Source organism: Giraffa tippelskirchi, chromosome 8, assembly GCF_054371585.1.
Source record: "Giraffa tippelskirchi isolate mGirTip1 chromosome 8, T2T-mGirTip1v1.2.pri, whole genome shotgun sequence".
Taxonomy (NCBI): Eukaryota; Metazoa; Chordata; class Mammalia; order Artiodactyla; family Giraffidae; genus Giraffa; species Giraffa tippelskirchi.
In genome coordinates this window covers 86512657-86530055 of record NC_137282.1, presented here as the reverse complement: position 1 = coordinate 86530055, position 17399 = coordinate 86512657, and the positions used below count along the sequence as shown (strand labels likewise).

General features: G+C 38.8%; 1 long non-coding RNA gene across 1 annotated transcript; it reads left to right on the top strand.

The window, feature by feature from the left end:
* The first annotated feature begins 239 nt into the window (after positions 1-239).
* Positions 240-15705, top strand: LOC145518937 (uncharacterized). The gene is made up of 2 exons (XR_014063476.1): positions 240-4864; positions 14225-15705. It is a non-coding gene; the product is annotated as an uncharacterized LOC145518937 (long non-coding RNA).
* Positions 15706-17399: the final 1694 nt, after the last annotated feature.

The window sequence follows — 17399 nt, the reverse complement described above, 5'->3', positions numbered from 1 at the left end:
TTTTTTTAAAAGTGAAAAAAACAGTAATATTTTCCTTTTGATTTTAATTTTGCTTTTGATGCCTTTTTTCTCACTTAACCATTTTTCTGGAAAGTCAGGTATACCTACTGACTATACATACATCAGTTGCCAGCACACTTTAATATGTTGCTTGGATACAGGTGTTTGGAAATATAGGAGTACAATTTATTCCTGACTCTGTTACCAGGGAAACCAGGGCAACTTTGGAATTTTCCTTTGGGAATCATGACCACAAACTGGAAAGAAGTCTATTAAGAGTTTTAGAAGAAGAAAACTATGTAAGATGTGGTTTAATTGTATTTCTACACTGACAAATCATATTTATAAATTTCTATAGCTTTTTTTTCTTCCTGTGGTATGAATATTGCTACAGGAGTCTTTTTTAGTTAAGTTTGATCACATTATACAGAATGTGGGGATGGTCAGAGTATTTAAATATAAACACAAACCACACTTGGAAAACATTTCATAAAATAAGCTAAATATGAAATCATTTGGTGCTTCAGAGGACAACACTTACAGGATTTTAGTTCTACAAACTCTCTTTCACAACCAGAGCATGGGATTTGCAGGAGAAATTCTTTGCTTATATCAACCCTCCTGGAAAAATCATCTCCAAGAAAAACAAGAAGTTAATTTGTAGAATTTATTTTTATCTTCAAGTTACAAGTAAATGTTATGCCGATCTGAGATTTCCTTCCATTCAGACCCTGACAGGCGTCCTTGATTCTATTGAGTTTGACAATGTGAAAGGTACGTTTAGGATAGCAGAGAAAATCCTGCTGCCCAGGCTAGTGGCTAGAGCCTTTTAATGTGTATGTGCCAGTGTGTGCTGAAACACAGCTACTCGCGCCTAAGTGAGAATGTTCCCTTCCAGAAGATGTCTTCAACAAAGCACAGCGTTCTTCTTATAGCTCAAATCATCTTCTAAAAGCTGCTGCAGCACGACTATAGGAAGTACCTTGTCGTTGAACACAGAGGCCAAACAGTGCTAAAAAGGGAAAGGAACATATGGTAATAAACTCTCGGAAGCTTTGATGCCGGGTTGTAATCAGCAAGCAGCCAGGGTGAGGGAGGCCCTGGCAACCAAGAACTCTCCCCCAAGGGCCTCATTAGCAAGGCCAACTGTACCGCCGCGGAGGAAAACAGTATCGCACGCTTGAGGGAGACTGCAGCATTTCAGAGCAAGCCCTAGATTTTCTGTGGCTGGAAGGAGTCTTAATTGGAAGGAAAGAAAACTGCCACAAGAGTCTGCAAGAAAAACCACTGGCCGAGTGGCCCCTTTACCGTAAATATCTCCGTATATTTTGAAATGAGCTTCGGAAAGTTTATTTTCACTCAGTGTTATGTGTAGAGCACTGACTGAAAAGGATTCAAGTTTCTCTATTTGGCTACTCCTAGCTCTCACCGTAATGGTGGTGGGACATCATACTTCAGTTTCTCCGTAGGTAGAATGAGACTGGGAGCCTCGAACATGGGGAGGCGGTGTGTCTGGCCTGAGTCTTCTCCAGGCTTCTCCTACCATTCCCCTAAAATCCTCCTCTCTTGCAAGAGCACTGATATTCAGATTTTTTTTTTCCTGCAGGGATGAGAGGATCACAGGGTGAATTCATGGGCACTGCCAAGACAGTGTGTCTGTATTTCTTTTTCAATCACAAAAGACTTCCTTATGTACAAGTAGTTCTGAAGAGCAGTATGTCCCTTTATTTGCCTGTCTTCCATCACATCACCTCCCATCCCTCTTCTTCCTTTCTCTTCCTCCTCCTTAGCTGCTTCTTCTAGCTTATTCTTGTTAATGATGGATTTTCAAAATTCTTGGTACTATATGCTAAAGATACCCATGAAAATAAGATATAGAAAAGTTCCAGGCAGTGTCATATCACTGGTTCTGTCAAATGTTTTGGTCACAGAAGCCTTTAGTTATCCATTCACTATCATATTTACTTACCTATTTTTGTGTATGCTTTTTTGTTTGTTTGTTTTGTTTTGTTTTTACCCAGCACTTCTTAACTGCATCCTACCTGTTTGTCAACTTGAATACACTTTACTTTGCAGCTTCTTTAACAACAATAATTATTATTATTCAGCAGTTATTACTATTCTGTGCCTCTTTCAACCTTTAAATACAGCATCACAATTAATCATTAAAATAAGTCTTTGGCATAAATATTATTGTCTTCCTTGTATAATGAAACTGAAGCTCCTATAAGCTCTATGTCACAGAGTTAGTGAGCGACAGCCTGGGTTAACAGCAGTTGCCTGGAATGTGTGACTTTCTATTATACCAAACAACATTTTCTCTCAGAGTTACTGGAAAGATTTTTAAGATCTCAGGAAGACTTGATTGTAATTTGCCTGGAGTGAGAGGACCATTGAAGATCCTTGCAGAGATGTAAGTTGATGCTGTATGTCTACCAGATGTTAGAGATACCAGCAGCCATACTATTTACTATAAAATACTGAGTAGTGTATGAAAAGATGGCCAAGAAGTCAAGAGAGATTTGGGTTCTACCCTTATTTCCATGGGTAATAAAGTATAAGACTTTGAGTAAGTCTCTAGCCAGTTTGCTGTGACCAGTGTGTTCTCTTGGCAAAATTTTATTAGCCTTTGCCCTGCTTCATTCTGTATTCCAAGACCAAATTTGCCTGTTACTCCAGGTGTTTCTTGACTTCCTAATTTGCATTCCAGTTCCCTATAGTGAAAAGGACATACAGACATCACCAGATGGCCAACACCAAAATCAGATTGATTATATTCTTTGCAGCCAAAGATGGAGAAGCTCTATACAGTCAGCAAAAACAAGACCGGGAGCAGACTGTGGCTCAGATCATGAACTCCTTATTGCAAATTCAGACTTAAATTGAAGAAAGCAGGGAAAGCCACTAGACCATTCAGGTGTGAGACCTAAATCAAATCCCTTATGATTACACAGTGGAAGTGACAAATAGGTTTAAGGGACTAGATCTGATAGACAGAGTGCCTGATGAACTATGGACAGAGGTTCGTGACATTGTACAGGAGACAGGGATCAAGACAATCCCCATGGAAAAGAAATGCAAAAAAGCAAAATGGCTGTCTGAGGAGGCCTTACAAATAGCTGTGAAAAGAAGAGAAGCGAAAAGCAAAGCAGAAAAGGAAAGATATACCCATTTGAATGCAGAGTTCCAAAGAATAGCAAGGAGAGATAAGAAAGCCTTCCTCAACAATCAATGCAAAGGAATAGAGGAAAACAACAGAATGGGAAAGACTAGAGATCTCTTCAAGAAAATTAGAGATAGCAAGGGAACATTTCATGCAAAGATGGGCTCAATAAAGGACAGAAATGGAATGGACCTAACAGAAGCAGAAGATATTACGAATAGGTGGCAAGAATACACAGAAGAATCGTACAGATAATCACAATGGTGTGATCACTCACCTAGAGCCAGACATCCTGGAATGTGAAGTCAAGTGGGCCTTAGGTAGCATCACTGTGAACAAAGCTAGTGGAAGTGATGGAATTCCAGTTGAGCTATTTCAAATCCTAAAAGATGATGCTGTGAAAGTGCTGCACTAAATATGTCAGCAAATTTGGAACACTCAGCAGTGGCCACAGGACTGGAAAAGGTCAGTTTTCATTCCAATCCCTAAGAAAAGCAATGCCAAAAAATGCTCAAACTACTGCACAATTGCACTCATCACACACACTAGTAAAGTAATGCTCAAAATTCTCCAAGCCAGGCTTCAGCAATACATGAACCATGAACTTCCAGATCTTCAAGCTGGGTTTAGAAAAGGCAGAGGAACCAGAGATCAAATTGCCAATGTTCGCTGTATCATCAGAAAAGCAAGAGAGTTCAAGAAAAACATCTATTTCTGCTTTATTGACTATGCCAAAGCCTTTGACTGTGTGGATCACAAAAAACTGTGGAAAATTCTGAAAGAGATGGGAATACCAGACCACTTGACCTGTCTCTTGAGAAACCTGTGTGCAGGTCAGGAAGCAAGAGTTAGAACTGGACATGGAACAACAGACTGGTTCTAAATAGGAAAAGAAGTACGTCAAGGCTGTATATTGTCACCTTGCTTATTTAACTTATATGCAGAGTACATCATGAGAAACACTGGGCTGGGAGAAGCACTAGCTGGAATCAAGATTGCCGGGAGAATATCAATAACCTCAGATATGCAGATGACACCACCCTTATGGCAGAAAGTGAAGAAGAACTAAAGAACTTCTTGATGAAAGTGAAAGAGGAGATTGAAAAAGTTGGCTTAAAGCTCAACATTCAGAAAACTAAAATCTTGGTATGCAGTCCCATCACTTCATGGGAAATAGATGGGGAAACAGTGGAAACAGTGGCTGACTTTATTTTTTGGGCTCCAAAATCACTGCAGATGGTGATTGCAGCCATGAAATTAAAAAACACTTACTCCTTGGAAGGAAAGTTATGACCAACCTAGACAGCGTATTAAAAAGCAGAGGCATTATTTTGCCAATAAAAGTCCATCTAGTCAAGGCTATGGTTTTTCTGGTGGTCGTGTATGGATGTGAGAATTGGACTATAAAGAAAGCTGAGCACAGAAGAATTGATGCTTTTGAACTGTGGTGTTGGAGAAGACTCTTGAGAGTCCCTTGGGCTGCAAGGAGATCCAACCAGTCCATCCTAAAGGAGATCAGTCCTGGGTGTTCATTGAAAGGACTGATACTGAAACTGAAACTCCAAAACTTTGGCCACATGATGCGAAGAGCTAACTCATTTGAAATGACCCTAACGCTGGGAAAGATTGAAAGCAGGAGGAGAAGGGGATGACAGGATGAGATGGTTGGATGGCATCACCAACTCAATGGAATGAGTTTAGGTAAACTCTGGGAGTTGGTGATGGACAGGGAGGCCTGGTGTGCAGCGGTTCGTGGGGTCGCAAAGAGTCGGACATGACTGAGCGACTGAACTGACTGACTAGCCAGTTTGCCCTCCTATTTCTCCTCTGTAAAGTGATTTGTAAATTTTTTATAGATAGATTCCATGACTGCTATAAAGGAGAAGTAAAAGCCTTCCATTAATCTATGGCATTAACTAAGATTTGAATAACATTTTACATTTTCCTATGGGACTTAAAACTTCATAGCATTTCTTAATGACCCAGAATCTGTTCTAGAAGAGCTGTGTGTCCATACTGAATGACTTCTCTATGTCTCTGGTGTTGGACCAGAGGTTGAATGGAGAAAAAAGGAACAAAGTCCATGGTTGAAAATACCTCTGACCCCAACTTTGGACTTCAAATTCATGATGCATTTCTGTGATGGCATCTTGACCTGGAAGAGAAAAAGATAAAAGTATGGGAGGAAATCTCCAATTTGAGCTTTTATTCCGGGATAAGTATTTGAATTTCAGCTCCACTTTAAAAACCTATAAACACCTGTTTCTAGCCTCTTTTCCCAGGAGAATGAGGCATGTGATCACCATGCTGCCTGGAGAACTTTCCGGAGTTTCTGGGATGCACTTTCTGGAGAGCACACATTGGTAGGTGTGTCTCCTTTTTTTAAGAGAGCTGCTTCCCAGGCAAAGCTGGAAAGACCACTTTTAGTCCGAGAACTGGCCCTACATAAGCCTGGGTTGGGTGCTTTGTGGAGCCTTCTCTCCCAGAACCCTTGGTAGCCATCTTCTTTGGAAGGAATAAGAATGAGCCTCTTGCCACCACCTAACGAAGAATCACACATCCTCCCTTCTCCATAAATGTTTGGGCTGGTCTTCCTCTATCTTCTGGCCAGATCATCTCTCTTATCTAAGAGATAAGGGTTAGGGTTAGGGTTATCTTATCTTTTCTAATAAGATAGCAAGACATTTTATGTTAGATCTACCAATTTTGTCTCTCAGCCTTTAGAGTTCCTTATATATCATGGACTGTAGCCTGCCAGGCTCCTCTGTCCTTGGAATTTTCCAGGCAAGAATACTAGAGTGGGTTGCCATTTCCTCCTCCAGGTGATCTTCCAGGCCCAGGGTTGAACCCACATCTCTTGTGTCTTCTGCATTGGCAGGCAGATTCTTTACCACTGAGCCACCTGGGAATCCCATAATATATATAGTAGTATTAAAAACTGCCAAACTATGTAATGAATATCTGTTTATTAAATAAATAATTGAACTCTGAAGTTGTATCTTGAGAAAACACTGTAATTCCTTCACTTTTCCTCTTTGATATTTCCCTGAACAAACCACTGAGCTTTCTGTTCAGGCTCCTGTTCACACTATAGCATTGGCTGGTTTTGCAGCAGCACCTCCAAGGTGAGATGTGGACAGGGACGTTTTACCCTCACATATTCAGACTCACGATCAACTCTCCACTGGGCATTTCCATTTGGGTATCTAAAAAATTTTTGAACCTTTGAATGTTCAACTATCTCTTGCTTTTTCTTCCAGTACCAGCTATTTTCTTATTCTGGATATCTAAGTTACTTACAACTGTCTTCTTTCAGTTACTCGAGCCAAAAATTTTGTGTTATTCTTGTCTCTTTTCTTTCTTTCATATCCTACAACCAACCTGTCAGCAAATTTTGTTAGCTCTACCTTCAGAAAATATTCAGAAACTGACCACTTCTCACATCTCCACTGTTCAAATTACCATCATCTCTTACCAGGATTATTTCAATTGCCTTGAAACTGGATTCCTGCTTCCACCTGCTCCCCTAGAGTCTACTTTGAACTGTAGTCAGAAAGGTCCTGTTAAGGTACAAGTCAAATTATGTTATCTTTTGATCAAAATCTTTCAAGAACTTCCCATCTCACTTGGAATAAAAGCCGAAGTCTTTACACTCTGGCTCCTCTGTTGCTTTTCAGAATTCATCCCCTATTACTTTACCCCTTGTTCACTCTGCTTCAGCCATGATGTCCTCCTTGCTGTTCTTTGAACATGTATGGTACATTCCATGAAGCCTTTGTATGTTTTCTTGTTCAATCATCCACTAGCTGGCTCCCCTGTCTTCAGATCTTTATGCAAATATCTCCTTTTCAGTGAGACTTCTTTTGGCTACTCTATTTAATAATGCATCAGATCCATATTTCCTACCTATACACATGTTGCATTGATTTTCTCCGATTAATTTTCCTCATAGTATCTGTTATGGGTTGAATTGTGTCCCTGGAAGGTTGTATTAAAAGTCCTCACCTACAGTACCTATGGATGTGATTTTATTTGGAAATAATCTCTGTAGATTTACTCAAACTAAGACAAGGTGGCTGATGTTGAAGCTGAAACTCCAATACTTTGGCTACCTGATGTGGCGAGCGGAGTCATTTGAAAAGACCCTGATTCTGGGAAAGATTGAGGGCAGGAGGAGAAGGGGACGACAGAGGATAAGATGGTTGGATGGCATCACCGACACAATGGACATGGGTTTGGGTGGACTCCGGGAGTTGATGATGGACAGGGAGGCCTGGCATGCTGCGGTTCATGAGGTTGCAAAGAGTCGGACATGACTGAGCGACTGAACTGAACTGAAGATGAGGTCATTAGAATGGGTCATAACCCAATAAGATGTGTGTTTTTTATGAGAAGAAAAAGACACCATAGGAAGACAGAGACATTCAGGAAGACTGTTTTGTGATGATGGAAGCAGAGACTGGAGTGATGTACCTGTATACTAAGCAATGCCTTGATTTTCGACTTCTAACCTCCAGACTGGGAGAAAATACATTTTTATTGCTTGAGGATACCCAGTTTGTGGCACATTATTATGACAGCCCTGGCAAATGAATACAGAATATATCACACCACCTGATATACTATATATTCTACATAGTTTTTGTATTTATTGCTTGTCTCCCTGATGCTGGGGCTTACCTGATAGCTCAGTTGATAAAGAATCCACCTGCAATGCAGGAGACCCTGGTTCAATTCCTGGGTCAGGAAGATCCGCTGGAGAAGGGATAGGCTACCCACTCCAGTATTCTTGGGCTTCCCTTGTGGCTCAGCTGGTAAAGAATCTGTCTGCAATGCGGGAGACCTAGGTTTGATCCCTGAGTTGGGAAGATTCTCTGGAAAAGGGAAAGGCTTCCCACTCCAGTATTCTGGCCTGGAGAATTCCATGGTCTGTATAGTCCACGGGGTCTCAAAGAGTGGGACACGACTGAGTGACTTTCACTTTCACTTCCCTGATGCTGTAAGGTAAACTCCAGGGAGGACATACCAATTCTGACTCCCTGTTCCACACTGCTGTGATCTCTGTTGGGTTCTACCTAATTTGACTATCTAAAGATTGATTGATCCTAACGCTTCCTGGGGGAACCTGCAAAGTAATCTCATGAAAATAGGAACTGAACTCAAAGCAAGAACTGAAAACTGTAGCTCCAGTATAAAGATAGTAGGGTGGAGGCAGGTGGCCAGCGGGAGGTTCACCAGGGAGGGGATATATGTATACTTATGGCTGATTCACATTGTTGTTCAGCAGAAACTAACACAACATTGTAAAGCAACTATACTCAACTTTAAAATAAATCAGTTCAGTTCAATTGCTCAGTCATGTCCAACTCTTTGCGACCCCATGGACTGCAGCATGCCAGGCTTTCCTGTCCATCACCAACAGCCAGAGCTTGCTCAAACTCATGTCCATTGAGTCGGTGATATCACCCAACCATCTTATCCTCTGTTGTCTCCTTCTCCTCCTGCCTTCAATCTTTCCCAGCATCAAGATCTTCTCCAATGAGTCAGTTCTTCACATTAGGTGGCCAAAGTTTTGGAGCTTTGACTTCAGCATCAGTCCTTCCAATGAATATTCTGGACTGATTTCCTTTAGGATTGACTGGTTTGATCTCTTTGCAATCCAAGGGACTCTCAAGAGAGTCTTCTCCAACACCACAGTTCAAAAGCATCGATTCTTCAGTGCTCAGCTTTCTTTATAGTCCAATTCTCACATCCATACATGGCTACTGGAAAAACCATAGCTTTGACTTGGACCTTTGTAGGCAAAGTAGTGTCTCTGCTTTTTAATATGCTGTCTAGGTTTGTCATAGCTTTTCTTCCAAGGAGCAAGTGTCTTTTTATTTCATAGCTGTAGTCACCATCTGCAGTGATTTTGGAGCCCAAGAAAATAAAGTCTGTCACTATTTCCACTGTTTCCCCATCTACTTGCCATGAAGTGATGGGACTAGGTGCCATGATCTTAGTTTTTTGAATGTTGAGTTTCAAGCCAACTTTTTCACTCTCCTCTTTCACTTTCATCAAGAGGATCTTTAGTTCCTCTTTGCTTTCTGCCATACTGGTGGTGTCATCTGACTATCTGAGGTTATTGAAAATAAAGATAGTAAAAGGGTAATTTGGAGACTATATGAATGTTGAGACTGTAGGAACTGTGATGCTACTATATAGGGACTCATCCACTGGGACTCACATCTAATACTGACTGTGTTCCCAGACTGAGTGTTGAAAGGAGTTATGTAAATGCCTGCATACTTGGTGAAGAAAATCCTGATGAACTGGTTGAACATAGAAGGACACATATCACAGAGAATTCCTGATAGTTATAAAAATATCTTGCCAAAAATTTACTTGCCTTTGTTTTCTTCTCATGTTGTTAGTTGTAATAGCTTTTAATTTTTTTCACAGCAAAGTGTCTCAATAACACTATGCCCCAAAGGAAAATGTGTTATCTTTGTAACACACTATTATATGCATTATTGAATTCTGAAACTAATATGTTAGAAAAGCAATGCACAATGTACAAAGTATTCTCTAGAATGTTTTAGAGCATTTAGAATAACACTGAAGAGAAGTGGTGTCCGTCACCCCGGAGATGGCCTATATCTTGTCCCTGGTCTGTAAGCATAAATAGAAAATGTTATGAAGACAAAAAGTAAGGAACTGAAAAAGAAAATGAGGGCTCTTATGGCAATATAGTGTAATGTTTGGAGGAATAGACTACAGAGTTAGAGATGGATTTAAATCCTGTTCCTAAGACCTAATAGCTGTGGATGGACACTACAATTTCCCAGAGTAAAACTTGCTTTACAGTGTTGTGGTGGGTTGTAAATGAAATGCATGTGGAAACTACTTATTTCAGTTCTCAGCAAATGGTACCAATTATTGTTATGTTTCCCAATGCCATTACTACCTGTAGGTGAGATTTATTTTAACATATTGTGAAAGAACATCTGTTGAGAGAGAGACTCACCTTCCTGTTGAGCTGCTCAGAATCTCCTTTGAGGAAATGATCTGAATGTGCTTGTTGACAGTAACTATTACTTTGGGAAAGGAATCATTCACAGCCTTCCTGATTAACTACTGTATCTCTTCCCATCATTATCCTTTTCATCTTACTTGACTATAAATATATAATCTAATGATCCTTTCACTTAAATCAATCCTTTGATGACGGGATGTTCAAAGTGCCTTTTAGCCACTCATTAATTAGGCAAATCCACCCATTTTTGTACAGCCTATCACTTAGACACTTGAAGTTTGGGAAATAGAAAATTCCCCCTGATTCTTCCAGAGAAGACAGAGAGACAGACTCACAAATTTTGAAGCATCATATAGAGGAGGAGAAAGGTCTTTCCATGAGTTAACTTTATTACTATTGCTTTACTAGTGTTTCTTTGCAAGTTCTTATGAAAAGCCTTATCAAACTCATGAACTGACCACAGTCTATGACATGACAATTCGACCTTCTTGGAAACTTTGCCTCTATTTTAATTATCTTCCTCTTTAAGGCCTGGTATTGTAAATTCTGATTCAATAGCATTACCTTCACTTTTCTTCAGTTCAGTTCAGTTCAGTCACTCACTTGTGTCCAACTCTTTGTAACCCCATGGACTGCAGCATATCAGACTTCCCTGTCCATCACCAACTCCCAGAACTTGCTCAAACTCATGTCCATCAAGTCGGTGATGCCATCCAGCCATCACATCCTCTGTCATCCCCTTCTCCTACCTTCAATCTTTCCCAGCATCAGGGTCTTTTCCAATGAAACAGTTCTTCGCATCAGGTGGCCAAAGTATTGGAGCTTCAGCTTTAGCATTAGTTCTTCCAGTGAATAGTCAGGATTGATTTCCTTTAGGATTGACTGGTTTGATGTCTTTGCAGTCAAAGTGAAAGTGAATTCGCTCAGTCGTGTCCTACTCTTTTCGACCCCGTGGACTGTAGCCCACCGGCTCCTCCATCCATGGGATTTTCCAGGCAAGAGTACCGGAGTGGGTTGCCATTTCCTTCTCCAGGAGATCTTCCTGATCCAGGGATTGAACCCAGGTCTCCCACATTGTAGGCAGATGCTTTACCTTCTGAGCCACCAGGGAATGGACTCTCAAAAGTCTTCTCCAACACCACAGTTCAAAAGCATCAATTCTTCAGCACTCAGCTTTCTTTATGGTTCAACTCTCACATCCATACATGAATACTGGAAAAACCATAACTTTGACTATACAGACTTTGTCAGCAAAGTAATATTTCTGCTGTTTAATATGCTGTCTAGGTTGGTCATAGCTTTTCTTCCAAGGAGCAAGCATCTTTTAATTTCATGGCTGCAGTCACCATCTGCAGTGATTTTGGAGCTTGAGAAAATAAAGTCTTTCACTATTTCCCTTGTTTCCCCATCTATTTGCCATGAAGTGACGGGACTGGTTGCTGTGATCTTCACTTTTTGAATGTTGAGTTTTAAGCCAGTTTTTTCACTATTCTCTTTCACTTTCATCAAGAGGCTCTTTAGTTCTTCTTCACTTTCTGCCATAAGGGTGGTGTCATCTGTGTATCTGAGGTTATTGATATTTCTCCTGGCAATCTTGATTCCAGGCTGTGCTTCATCCAGCCTATCATTTTGCATGATGTATTCTGCATATAAGTTAAATAAGCAGGGTGACAATATACAGCCTTGACGTACTCCTTTCCCAATTTGGAACAAGTCTGTTGTTCCATGGCCAGTTTTAACTGTTGCTTCTTGACCTGCATATAGTTTTTCCAGGAGGCAAGTAAGGGGGTCTGGTATTCCCAACTCTTGAAGAATTTTCCAGTTTGTTGTGATCCACACAGTCAAAGGCTTTGGCATAGTCAATAAAGCAGAAAGAGATGTTTTTCTGGAACTCTCGTGCTTTTTCGATGATCCAGTGAACGTTGGCAATTTGGTCTCTGATTCCTCTGCCTTTTCTAAATCTAGCTCGACATCTGTAAGTTCTCAGTGAATGTATTGTTGAAGCCTAGCTTGGAGAATTTTGAGCATTATTTTGCTTGCGAGTGAGATGAGTGCAATTGTGCGGTAGTTTGAACATTCTTTGGCATTGCCTTTCTTTGGGATTGAAATGAAAACTGACATTTTCCAGTTCTGTGGCCACTGCTGAGTTTTACAAATTTGCTGGCATATTGTGTGCAACACTGTAACAGTATCATCTTTTAGGATTTGAAATAGCTCAACTCGAATTCCATCACATCCACTAGCTTTGTTCATAGTGATGCTTACTAAGGCCTGCTTGACTTTGCATTCCAGGATGTCTGGCTCTAAGTGAGTGATCACACCATCATGGTTATCTGGGTCATTAAAATCTTTTTTGTGTAGTTCTTCTGTGTTTTCTTGCCACCTCTTCTTAATATCTTCTGTTTCTATTAGGTCCATACTGTTCTGTCCTTTATCGAGCCCATCTTTGCATGAAATGTTCCCTTGGTCTCTCTAATTTTCTTGAAGAGATCTATTGTCTTTCCTATTCTATTTTTTCTTTCTCTATTTCTTTGCAATGATCACTGAGGAAGGCTTTCTTATCTCTCTGTGGTATTCTTTGAAACTCTGCATTCAGATGGATATATCTTTCCTTTCTTCCTTTTCACCTTTCTTATTTTGTGGAAATATTTACCTAGCTGAGTATTCCATTTTCCTCTTAACTAGGTGGAACTAGCTGTCAGATAACGGAATTTAAAACTATAAGGCTAAAGGAAAGCATCAATTTGAAAGTGAACCAGGAACTTGATTGGAGCTGAGCTTTGGCTGGCAATCTGAGCAGGGTACTTGGCTGTCAACAAATGAGCCATTTTTAATTAAAAACTATTGTTGCATCATCATAGAGGGTAAAGGCACTATGATTACAGAGATCTTATGTTAGATGGTTAAGGTGGCTCTCCTGCTATTAGACTCTCATCAGAATCTGACCTTTACGGTTCTGGAAGATGATGAGAAAGAAAATGTGCTATCTTCCTTGGCTTGTACGGCGGTTAAGAAAATAACTAGATTCTTTGAAATTACAGAAAAATTGCCCCTCTTCAGAAATATTTCTGAAAAGGAGTGAGGGATCATTGCTGTGCCCTCTGCAGAGAATTCACACCACAATGTGTGGCCTTATCCTCACTTTGCTTTGGCCTCTCTTCAAATATCCACTCCTTTATCTTTTGTGTAGCATATATTCCAACCTTCTTATTGCATTTTATAGTTTTGTAGGGTTACTTATAGTCTGCCTCCTCAAGTGAAACATGAATTCTATGAGAGCAGGAACTTGAGATGATTTATCACTGCTTCACCTCCAGTCAACAATGACTGAATGAAAATTGAATGGCTTGAAAAGAAATGATGGAAAAATGGAGTAAAGACATGCAGTGTAAAATAATGAGATGTACACAACTAGCTGGTCTGGGAGCTACTGTTTCTAATTTCAAATAATTTTTATGAAAAATAAACTCTACTTATAAGAGTTTAGCACATGTTACTGTGGTCATGAGAAGCAGAAATAATTGCAATCTACAAATAATTCTAAGAAACCATAGAATTTTGGTCAATAGTTTAAGCCCTCTATCAGAATGACCTCCTTTCTATCTCTGCATTATCTTTCCTGACTCTAGGCAGGAGAGAAAAAAGTTGAGCTAGGTGAGCATCCAAAAGTGAGGGAAGGATGTGCTGGGGCTGACAGGCATTAAGTGTGAGTGGCAGTGTCTAGGCTTTCTCTCAGTGGCTGGTGACACGAGCTTTATGCATTAGCAACTCAATTGCTTCCCTAATCTCCATCACTCTTCCCTTTCTTTCTCACTCCTAAACCTCCTACCTCCTTTGCTTTTCTTCTGTACTAGTATCTTCCTTTCTTGCTGCCTTCCTGACTGGGATAGCAGATGACTCCCTCTGGTAGAAATTAGGTATTAGATTTGGAGTTAAGGGACTGGGACTTTAAAATCTTGTCTGTTCTTCTAGTTACTGGTTGAGATGCCCAGACTCTAGTTGAAGGGCTGGTTATAAATTGTTCTTTTTTTTTTTTTTTTTTCCAGTTTGAGTTTCCTCCAGGGAGTGTTAAGGATGGAAGAAGTTTCACATGGTGTAATGAACATGAAGAAAGTGAATTTATCAAACACAGAGTCAGGAAAAGTTATAAATAAATCTATAATTAAAATTATAAAGTGTTACTAAAAGAAATTAAGGAAGACTCAAGGAAACAGAGATACGTCAAGTTTGTGGATGAGAAGATTTAATATTTTTAAGATGTCATTTTCTGTAAATCGACCTATTAATTCTGTATAACCCCACTCAGAGTTCTAGCAAATTTTTGTGTAGAAATTGACAAGCTGATTCTAATGTGGAAATGAAAGGGCCTTAAAAAAACTTAGGCAATATTGAAGAAGTTCAGAGCTGGAGGGCTCCACACTATCAAATTTCAAAACTTACTATAAATCTCCAGTAATTAAGATTGTAGGGTATTATGTAACGAGAGACAAATAGACCTATTAGATAGAATTAGAAGTCCAAAAATAGACTTACATGCATACAGCCTCTTGATTTATTATAAAAGTGCCGCTGAAGTTCAATGGGAGAAGGATAGTCTTTGCATTAAATAATGCTATAGTTTTAAATATTCACATGGAAAATGAACCTTGCCTCCTATATTGCAGTATACAATAAAATTAATTTGAGGTGGAGTATAGGTCTATATGTGAAGGAAAGGTGAAGCTTCCTGAAGAAAATAGAAGATCTGTTTTTAATCTTAGAGTAGACATAGATTTCTTACAAGGTAAATAAAGCACTTGTCGAAAATCCGAAACCAAGAAAAAACACCCCCAAACAAACAATCCAATTTAAAAATAGGCAGAGGAATTGAATAGACATTTCTCCTAAGAGAAAATGTAGATGGCCAACAGATACATGAAAAGATGCTTAGCCTCATTAATCATTGGGGAAATGCAAATCAAAACCACAATGAGATATCACCACACACCTGTCAGAGTGCCTATTTTGAAAAGAACACAAATAACAAATGTTGGTGAGAATATGGAGAAAAAGGAACCCTTGTACGCTGTTGGTGGGAATGTAAATTGGTATAGCCACTGTGGAGAACATATACGTAGATTTTTCAAAAAACCAAAAAATAGGACTACCACATGACCCGGCAATTCTACTTCTGTGTATGTAGACAAAAAACCCAAAAACACTAATTTGAAAAGATACATGCACTTCAATGTTCATAGCATCACTATTTATAATTGCCAAGATAGAGAAGCAACTTGAGTCCATCAACAGATAAATGGTTGAAGAAGATGAACTCTTAGCCACATGTGGCTATCGATCACTTGAAATGTGGCCAGGATTAACTGAGATGCTGAAAATGTAAAATCTGGTGTGTACCAGAGTTTGAAGACTTCAAATGAAAAGAAGAATATAAAATACACTATTAATAGTTATTTATGCTGATACTTGGTGAAATATCATGTTTTATATGTAGGTTAAATAAAATGTATTATTAAAATTTAAAAAATAAGATATGGGATATGTATATGTGTGTATGTATGTGTGTATGGTATATATATATGTGTGTGTGTGTATATACATATATATGTGGTATGGTATTTATATGTATTTATACAAATATGTATATATACATATCAATACCATATTTATATGTATATATACATATCAATACTATATTTATTTATATGGTATTTATATGTACCATACACACATAACACACACAATGAAATACTACTCAGCCATAAGAAAGGATGAAATTTTGCCATTTGCAGGGACATGAATGAACTTGGAAGACATTATGCTAAGTGAAATAAGTCAGACAGAGAAAGACAAATACTGTATAACATCACTTTTGTATGAAACCTAAAAAATCCAGCAAACCAATGAATAGAACAAAAAAGAAGCAGACTCACAGATATAGAGAAAAAGTTAGTGGTTACCAGTGTGGAGAGGGAAGTGGGGAGGGACAATTTTTAAGGGTACAGGAGTAAAAGGTACAAACTATTAGGTATAAAATAAGCTACAAGCATATATTGTACAATGTGGAGAATATAGCTGATATTTACAACAGCTGTAAATGGAATATAACCTTTACAAGTTATAAATCTCTCTATTGCATACCTATAACTTATCTAATATTGTACAGCAACTAAACTATACTTCAATAAAAACCCCTCAAACCCTGATACTCTGAACTCCAATAAAATCACAATTTTAGGTTCATTGAAAGATATCAATTGGTATGAGAATAAAAAGACAAGCCATATATTGAAGAGGATATCTGACAAAGGACAGGTTTCCTGAATATATTGAGAGTTCATGCAAATTAATATGACATAAACAAACCATATATTTTTTAAAATTTCAAGCATATCATGAAATAGTATATCCAAATAACCAGCAAGTATATAAAAATCTAATTAATACTATTGTGCTGTGCTTAGGCGCTAAGTCATGTCCAACTCTTTGTGATCCCATGGACTGTAGCCTGCCAGGCTCCTCTGTCCATGAGGGTTCTCCAGGCAAGAATACTGGACTGGGTTGCCATGTCTTCTTCATTATTACTCACCAAAAAATATACATTTTAAAACCACAGTAGAATAACACTTTATAGCCACTAAAATGGTAAAAAGTCAAAGGACTTATAGTATGAAGTCTTATTGTCAAATACTGTTGGTTTGAGTATAAGCAAATATTTGGAAAACTTACAGTTTCTACTAAATCTGCATTCCTATAATTCAGGAATTTTGCTCTTAGTTATACAAGAAGTAGAAACATATGTTTACCAAAATCTCTACATGAATATTGATAGAATTACTATTCATAATTGCTAAAAACGAGAAACAATAAAACATCTATCAGGAGAATGGATGAAAAACCGTGGTGCATTCATACAATGGAATAGATACAGGCAATAAAAAAAAAAAATCAACTACTGGTGAATAACATGGATGAAAAACAAGATAGTTATGCTTTAAGAAACCAGACCAAAAAATTGCATAGTTCTGATTTTATTTACATTTGGTTCAAAACAGGTAAAACCAATGTATTTGTGACAGACGTCAGAATAGCATTTATTTTGGGGGAGTGTAATTACTGGGAGGCCTTGACAGAAATTTCTCCAATCCTGGTACTATTCTATGTTTAATTCAGTGGTGGTTATCCACATAGACGCACATGTAAAAACACTTCTAGCAGTACCAT